The sequence below is a fragment of the Sciurus vulgaris genome, assembly GCF_902686455.1.
Source record: "Sciurus vulgaris genome assembly, chromosome: 9".
In the NCBI taxonomy this organism is placed as follows: domain Eukaryota; kingdom Metazoa; phylum Chordata; class Mammalia; order Rodentia; family Sciuridae; genus Sciurus; species Sciurus vulgaris.
Window position 1 is genome coordinate 128059054 of NC_136469.1, and position 9388 is coordinate 128068441.

Below are 9388 nucleotides of genomic sequence, written 5' to 3' on the forward strand. Positions count from 1 at the left end.
TCTGAGGAATGTATGACTTTCCTAGTTTATTTCTTACTCGTGTAGGTTCACAAGGCTGATAGTCGCAGTGATTTTGTTAGTAATTTTCACATAGGTAACTGAAAGGAAATGTATGTGTAGACAGAGTCTTTAATGGTGAAAAATCATGTCTTCTGGGATTAGTTCAAGGATTTGTTCCTAGTGGGCAGTGCCTTATGGAAAAATGGAAGAAAACAAAAGGCTGTGTTGGAAGACAGCAGGCTTGATAAAATTTACGCTAAGAAATAGGGGAAAGAAGGCAGTGGGGGAGGGCCTTGACTATCATAAAGATATAGGGAAATGAGTGAAGGAGCAGTAGGAGAATGAGAGGGAAGAAGGAAGGGAAAGGGAAGAAGATATGGAATGAATGTAACAGAATTATGCTACATGCATATGTAAATGTACCAAAGGGAATTTCACCTCATGTGTAGGTAGTACTCTGTTGTATTCTATTACCACTGCTGAATGTGGACGAGTGCTGTGGCTTGGAGAAACGATGAAATAAATAAATACAGGCATGAAAGTACGACCAGTAGAGTAGAGGAGGGAGAACGGGGGAAGAAAAGGGAAGAGGACTGGAATTTGAAATCAAATTCCTTGCATAATTTTGTCAAAAGGAACCCAAATTTTATATATAATTAAGATGTTCTAATACAAAATTATGCTAAGGCATAACTGTAGGAGTTGTTGAATACCGGCCTTCTGCAGTGCTGCCGGCCAGTGGTAGCTGCTGCCCGCCCACATGTGCAGTGAGTACCCTGACGTAGTGCGGCGGCCACTGATGATCCCTCTCCAGCCCTGAGGCCCATGTTTACTTTGACTCTTCATTGCCTCTGCTCTACTAGCTGCTGCGGTCTGGATCTAGTTCAGGTGTCCCCCAAGGGTCCACTGTGATTTGAGACTTGATCCTCAATATGGCATTGCTGGGAGGAGGGGCCTGCGGGGAGGTCCTCAGGTCATTAGGGCATGCCCTTGGGAGGAAGGAACTGTGAGGTCTCTGACTCCTTCCTGTTGGATGATGCAGGCTCTTCTTTACACACGCGCTTCCACCCTGATGGGAGACCTCGCCAGAATGGAGCCAATGGTAGCGCCGTGAGCTGGGACCTCACGAACTGCATTCTAAACAAGCCTATTCTTCATGAGAAGGTCCTGTGGGGTATTGCGCTACAGTAACGAAAAGTTGACTAGGACCTAGGGCATTAAATACTTTTGGCTTGTATCTACTTAGGTAATCACAGAAGTACATTTTCTTCAGTATAAGGGATCCTGAGACCCATTCGAACATTTTCCAAGGAAATGTCACTTTAGGAAAATGCTAATCAAAGCCTTTAAAAAGGACAGCATCAAGTTTTCAGGAAGTAATAAAAATAAAGAGCAAGTCAGAAATAGGTTTGTTAGAGACAAAGTATGAATCCTTTGAAAGTAGATTTGGGAGATAATTATGCTAATGTAGACCAACTGCTGTGGCTCTCCTCTCCTGTGTGTCTTGGCACAGTGCACTACCCAGGGGCATGTCCTTAAAGCCATTGACCCATCCTGGATACAAGCCAAACAAGGAAGGGTCAAGAGCAGAAGCCCAATTAATCAGGTACCACCAGTGTAGGCGGGCAAGAAACCAAAGACTGGAAGGTCAGCTATGACGGGGGAGCATGAAGGTGTAATAGATCTCGGAACACAAGCAGGGTCCAGAGTCTAGAAGGTTAGGAGTTTGGCAGAAATATCTCTGGTAATAAGCGCTGAACTTGGACCCTAGGGCAGAAAGTACTCCATTGTATTCTGTTATCACTGCTGAATGTGGATGAATTGCTGCGCATTGTCAGAAAGTCTCAAAGCCATTTTTTTGTGATTAAAATAAGGAACAAGATACCAGTGAGACCTTACTGAGATACTGAGATTTAACTACTAGAATCTTTTTTTTTTTTGCTTTTTAATTTTTTTGTCCTCTCATTTATTCATAATAATTTTGAGAATTTATACAATTTTGAAAGCATGCTATTTTGACTGTGAATAATAGCTGACATTTTGGGATGGAATGTCTACAACACACTAGACATAGTTCTAAGTGTTTTACATAGAATAAATATTAATACAATGTACTAAGTGTTAACATTATATAATAGTATATAATAATATAAGGAGTATTTAACCTTTATGACAATATGATGTTTTTGTCACTTTCACTTTAAGGGAAGGACGTAAATCCTGCATAACTCCCAAGAGTCTCTACATAGGCTCTCTACTTGACCATCCTCTTTGGTCCATCTAACCAACCATCCATCCTTCCACTCATTCACTAATTCAAGAAATTGATAAACAACTTATTTTGGTAGATTCTGGAAATAGCAAACACATTTGAGTAGCTCTCTGCTTTGGAACCTTACAGTCCCGGAGGAGACTCAAACAGCAAAATCATCACCTGTGATAAAGTGTGGTAAGTAACGGAAGAAGATGCAAGATACAGTGTGAACTTCAAAGGGGCAGGTGAGGTTGTTCACGAAGAGGCAGAAAAGTTTTTGAGAAGCTATCTGAACTGAAAAACAAAGGGGCGCTAAGGATTCAGTGAGTAGGAGGAAATTCTGTTCAAGTACTTGAAAGGTACGCATTTCTCAATTGGAACATAGAGTGGGAAGAATAAGAGCGAAAGAGATTAGGAAAGAAAGGAAGGCAGGACGCCAGGCTACCAAGGGCATCCTGAAGGGCTTGAATTTTATCTTAATGACACCGGGAAGCTTTTGATGAGTGTTAAGTAGAGAGGAGAGACATGATTCATTTATTTTGCATTCTAGAAGTATTTCTCTGGCTGCAGTGCAGAGCGTGGACTGGCTGGGCAGGACTGTAGGCAAAGTCATTTGGGTGGCCTGTAGTTACAACCTCCAGGTGAGAGGGGGCAGTGGACTGAGTGTGACAGTGGCCATTAGGATGAAGAAAGGTGAATGACGGGGGAGATGCCAGGGATTCGAGGTAGGCAGAACCTGCTGTTGGCCTTCCTCATGGAATGTGTAGTATCATGCATATATTGCAATTCATCTGGAGGAGATATCACTGAATGAAGCCCTCACGCCATATTTTTAACTTCTAATTGCATGCCTGAGGGGTGATGGAAAAACCTATGCTTCCAAAAACACACATTTTCATACAGAGTAGTACACAACAAGAGAATCTCTCATTTTCATAAAAAATAGAGCCCAAAATTTATGGCAAAAACGAGCTATATTTAAGCATTAGGGGGCTTGGTTGACACTTGAAATCTTTTTCTGAAGTTATCAAACCAAGAGGAAGCTATGCTGTGAGGCATTTAAATATGGGGCTTAGTGGGGAGGTTTTGGGGATCTCTTCCAAATATAGTTATTTTTTAAATTTAATCATTTATTTTTTGAATTTTTTACAGACTGCATTTTGATTCCTTGTACACAAATGGGGTACATCATTTTGTTTCTGTGGTTGAACATGAGGTAGATTCATACCATTCCTGTAATCATACATGTACATAGGGTAGTGATGTCTGTCTCAGTCCACCATTTTCATACCCCCTCCCTCTCATTTCCCTCTATATAATCTAAAGTTCCTCCATTCTTGAAAGAAGGAATAAAATAGAAAATATGCGATGCTGTCACGCTGAAATTCTACCTTTCCTCTCAAGTGACCTTTCTTTGAAGGGAAGGAAGACTTGGAGCCAGATTCTAAGAAAGCAAAATTACAGTAGCAACTTAGAAGAATCTGGACTCAGCCTGGTGCCCACGCTAGGCTGTGATGGAAAACCAGAGAAGCCCTATTTTTCACCCCTTTCATAACCAGTAGGTACATGATAGAGACTCCTTTTAGGAATCATATCGCCTCCCTTATCAACTTTAACTTTTGTCCAATTGCAGAGACTCAGATTTTACTGCCAGTCATTTCAGCTGCTAGTCGGCAGACCATGGAGAGTAGCTTTTTCTGGCCTGTGGAGCATGCCTTTCCTGTTGTTTCACGCTGTATTCTGTAGCTTACTCTTATGTTTGTGCTGTGGTTAGCTCAGGCCTAATTCTCAAGTCAGCACCAGTGCTGAGTTTAAGTCCCTTGTGCCTTATCTTGAAAAGAATTAAATCGCATATTTAAATAGGCATCTGGTAGAAGCCAGAGATAGGCTCCTTCTTGCCACTAGGCCATGGCTCTTATTCCATTGCTCTTTTGTCATTTCCAAGGTTCTTCAGAGTGCAGTGACTTTTCTCATCCATGGTCTTGGAGCAAAGTCTTACAGGAAGCTGGGTCCCAGGGAGTTCCTGTGACATCTCCATCGGCTCTCGCCTGAAGGATTGAAATCACCTGTTTTCCTAACTCCCCACCTGCACACCTGCCGTTCTCTAGGATCTCCTAACCTTATCTTTTCTCCCCTGTTGTAATCCCTGAGAGTTATTAGAGACTTTCTCAGCCTGCCTGCTATTAACTCTCCCTGGATTATGATGGTTCATCCAGACTGATCTTTGAGTTTCCTGGGTGGGGTGCACCTTCCCTCTCACCTAGGACTTTCACTTGTAATTCTGGCTGTCTGAAAGAGGCTTCCCAGACTTCTGACCACCCTTCATGTCTCAGCTGAATCCATATTTGCTCTGGAAACCTTCTTTACTTATCCCCAAAGTCAGAGTCCTCTTTCTTTCCCTTATCAAATTTCTTTAATAATTCTTTTTTATAGTCACCTGTTTGCATGTCTGTTTTCCTCACAGATTACAAGCCACTAGGGAAAAGGGACCGTAGTTTTCACCTTTATCAGTGCCTAGCACAATAGCTACCGTAGAGTAAGATCTTGGTAAATTCAAGCCGACTTTTTAGGGTGATAGGAAAGAAATGTTTGCTTCACATCAGAAATCATTCTCAGCAATCAAGGGAAATATCTGATATTAATTCATTCGTTCATGCTTACTCCATAAATATTTTGAGTCCTTATGAATATGGCAGGGACTATTTTGAGCACTAAGGATATAGAGAGGAATATGACTTTTTTTTTCTTATAGACATTCCCAGTTTGTATGGGTAAATAGAGAAGTACATAGTTATGATGTGATGTATGCTATAATAAATAAATACATAAGTTGCTATGGAACATAGAAAAAGAGAGCTGAAGTCTGCCTGAGCACTTAAAGACACGGCACATACCGAGTCTTATTAAGTTGCAAGTGGGGATTGGTGGAGTAAGAGGAAAGAAGCAATTCCTAGGAGGAGTCGAAATGTGGAAAGGATAAAAATTGACGAGAATATTGGTATATCGGGGAAACTGAATGGTCATTGAAGCATCTGATAATGGTGACTCACTGCACCTGTCAGTCTAGTGAGGAACTAAATAATCATGTATTTTGATGTAAATAAAAAATCTAATGCTATTGATTGGTTTTAGGTAGGAGAGAAATATGCTCACAGTGGTGCTTTACAAAGAGCCCTCTAGCAGTGGTGTGGAACTCAGGAAGAGGTAAAGTCAGAGGAGGTGACGGAAAGACTCTTCACTGATATTGCGAAGAAATATAGTAGACCTTCTGGGTCTAAGTTTCTGGCAATATATCTGGAGAGAAAGTGAAAGGATCAGGAGTGAATTAGGAGGTAGAACCGTACTGCCAAGACTTAAAATGTGCTGTTCCTTCTTGTATTATTGCCCTCTCCTTTCTTTAGATAATTACCATTTGTCCTTTGTCATTCAATTTAAGGATTGCCTCTGGCAAGTTTTTCTGCCTCTCTCACCTCAGTCTGATTAGGATACCCCTTCCTTTAGGCTCTCATTGAATATAGTATGTAGCTTCTGCAACACTAAATTATAAGCAATTTGAGAGCAAAGATAATGTCTGATTCAACCTAGCAAAACGTTAGCAGAGTGTCTGGCACCTAGTGTACACTTTGAAAGTGTTTCCTATGTGGATGAATAGATGAGTGACTAAATGACTACTTTTAATGAAAAGTATGTGAAAAAGAACTGTTTAGATTTCTTCTTGGACAAAAAAGAGAAACAGTGGAATAACCACTGAGAAGTGGAAAAGAGGAGGAAAATCAAGTTGACAAGAGTTTGGAAAAGGTGACGATGATGACATCTATTTAGGATGGGTTCGATGTGAGTGGCTTAGGGAGAAGAACTCATAGAAGTGTTCTGGCATGAGGTCAAGATTTGTGACTTATGGGTTGATAGGTAAATGGTAGTTAAAAATGTCATGCAGTTTAGTCATCAGGAACACCGTGTACATGGAGAACAAAAAATGTCAAAAAGAGAGCCCTAAGGATCACCAACATATGGTGCTTGGCTGCAGAAGCACTCAGGGAGACCCAGGAGGGATTGGTAGACATTAACAAAGTATTTTGGAGAAGTATTGCTATAGAAGACAAGAGAGGAATAAGTCTCAGGAATGAGCATTATCAAATATTTCCAAGATGACAGGTATAATAGGGGGTTGAAAATGATCAATTCGTGTGTGTGTATGTGTGTGTGTGGTATTTTTGTTTGTTGGTTGGTTTGTAGTGCTAGGGATAGAATCCAAGGACCCACACACAGTAGGCAAGGGCTCTGTCACTGATTTGTGCCTCCAGCAGCTAAGTTCATTTTTTGTCACTGGGGTATTGGGCATGCTACAGAGTTGGTGATAGTATGAGAAAGGTAATCATTAGAATCAGTGAGTGTAATATCCTCTTCTAGAAAGCTTGTTCATGAAAAAAGCAAAATGGACGGTATATATAGAAATAGAGAAATGTGAGAAATCAGCTATTGAGTTGGGAGTGCTATTTTTTTAAAACTGGAAAAAATAAGCAGGATTATATCTTGAGAATAAGTAGTGATTTAAGAGTAACATTGCATAACTTGTCTACATAAAAATATGAATACACCACAGTAAGTCTTACCATCATGTCCATCCACAAGAAATTAGTTTAAAAAATAGCTATAGGTAAATGGCAGAAGGATCAATAGAGGGTAGAGAGGAGGAGGTAGGGAGAGGGAAGGGGAAGGAGAGGTACTGACTTAGAATAAGATATTTTCTATGTTTGTATAATTATATCAAAATGATTCTACCATCATATATAACTAAAAAGAACCAATAAAATTTAAAAAGAGGCAACATTAATAAAACAGGTGGAGATGTTTTCTGGAACAAGGCTTAGGATTGAATGGGCTCAAGAGCCCCAAATGATGGATCACCATTGTCTGAAGCAGAGTCACATCTGCTCTAAGATTAAAGGGAGATTAAAAGGTGAATACTTGCCTGAATTTGAGTTAAGTGGGCAATCCATTCATACATTATTTCTTCCTTACTCTGGAAAGTGGACAGCAAGATCATCTGCTGAGAATTAAGGGATATAAGTGATAAAGAAAATTGTAAATGCTGTCTTTTGGACTGGCATCTCTAGTAACGACATGGAACTAAACAGATGAAAAGTTATCACGTAGCTGTGCAGATTTGCTCAAGATGAATAAGAATGTCTGTTGTGCAGCAATTTTCACAGTTGCATGATTTGTTTAGCATCAGGAAATAACGTGTCCACCTAAAATTAAGAAGGCAGATAATTACAATGATGCAAATTGACTTGAACTGGATACATACATGGGATCCATGATTCATAGTCCATGTGCAACTTCAGGAGTAGAGAGCTTGTAGGCTCCTTAAAAGGAATACAAAAATTCGCATATATATGGACTTTTATGGAGAGAGAATTCATCCTTAGTTTTCACTCAGCTTTCAAGATGCCTTTGATCAAAATTTTAATATTAAAAGATTGAATGAGGAATACGAATAGTTGTGGGTGAATAAGTGATACTCAATGTTGATGAAAGAATGAGAACGTGATTCTTTGGGGCTACAATATTTGTAAGGGGATTACTTATTTTAAAAAAGTACATGCATCACATACACACATACACCTGAAAAGGGACTAATATCCAGAATATATAAAGAACTCTCAAAATTCAATTGTAAGAAAACAAGCATCCCCAAACAGGCAAAATATTTGAACTGAGTGGCAAAAGATCACATTAACTGCACTGGCCATTAGAGAAATTCAGATTTCAACCACAAAGAAATACTACTACACAATTATTAGAATAGCTCAAGTAAAAAAAAAAAAAAAAAAAAAAAACAAAATAGAAAAGAATGGGAATGTACAATGTCAGTGATGATATAGAGAAAATGGAATTTAACATATTGCTACTCTACACTGCTCAGTATACACCAAAGAGAAATAAAAGGATTTTGGAAAGGAGTTTGCCTTGAGACACAAGGGAATTTGGGCGGGGGGTGATGGAACAATTCTCCATCTTGATTTTTTGGTGGTTACAAGCCAACAATTGTTAAAAATTTTCAAAATGCATAGCCTATTCACATAAAAGTTAAAATATTTTTTGTTGTATGGAACATATTTCAAAACATGTAGAAAAAAGTACAGTGCATAACTCTATGGAAAAAGTGCTCTGAAGGTGAATGGCAGGCAGTGGGTAAATGATTTTGAACTGTTCTCAGCATCACCTTTCCCACAGACTGTTTTTTCTTTGATGCAACCTCTTCTTCAATTACAGAAGCAAAGCACAGAAGGCTCTAAGGTTTTCATGGAGAAGAGCTTCTGGGAGAAGAATCTTCATGTGGTAACAGTAGGAGAAAGAACCCTACTGGCAAGATGAAAATCAATGGAAAACATCTGGGCCCTTTCCAACTAGGATCTTTTTCCCAACTTATTTTCTAGTAAGACTTTGATTTTTAATAAGAATGGATTCCATTGCCTTCCATCATTAAGCCCAAACTTGTGCCCCAGGGAGAGGCAATCACATCAGTTCCTCCCATTCCTGTTTCATCTTACAGAACAGCAGAGAAGATGAGCATATTAGATCTTTGTTCATTGATTAAAGCCAGCCTTGCTTGGAATACATACCGAGTAGGGGTGTTTTCTTAAATCAAAGCAGAAGAGCTTTCATTTCCTGAGGTCCAAGCAAAGAGGAGAACTGTCAGGGTTTGCCCAAGCACCACTCAGTGACCTGGATATGTGGGGGGTGAAAATACGTGGAAGACAAGCAAGAGAAAGTGAAATCGAGGTTGGGAAAGTGCCAAGCATGAAACAATAGCAGCCTTATCCTCCTCGCAACATTCACAAGACCAAGCACATGTAATTAACTCTTCCATCTGTATCTTCAGGTTTGAATTAAAATGAATCGAGTTGAATGGAGTGGCATGGTGTCTGGAAGACTAGGTGTCACTTATGGAAACTCAAGAATGCACCCTAGAAGCATCTATGGGACCAGAGCATCAGTTAATCTTGTTGCTAGTGATGACAAGATGCCGCATGGACCCCGAGGTTTCCTCTTATCCTTGAATATCTGCTGTTATTCCGAAATGCCTAAAGGGTAAAGTCACAGAGCTGGCATGCTCTGTGAAAAATT

At 39.8% G+C, this 9388-nt stretch overlaps 1 long non-coding RNA gene across 1 annotated transcript; it reads left to right on the forward strand.

The window, feature by feature from the left end:
- Positions 1-595: 595 nt before the first annotated feature.
- Positions 596-9188, forward strand: LOC306669477. The gene is made up of 3 exons (XR_013766129.1): positions 596-1246; positions 2206-2449; positions 8534-9188. It is a non-coding gene; the product is annotated as an uncharacterized lncRNA (long non-coding RNA).
- The last annotated feature ends 200 nt before the right edge of the window (positions 9189-9388 follow it).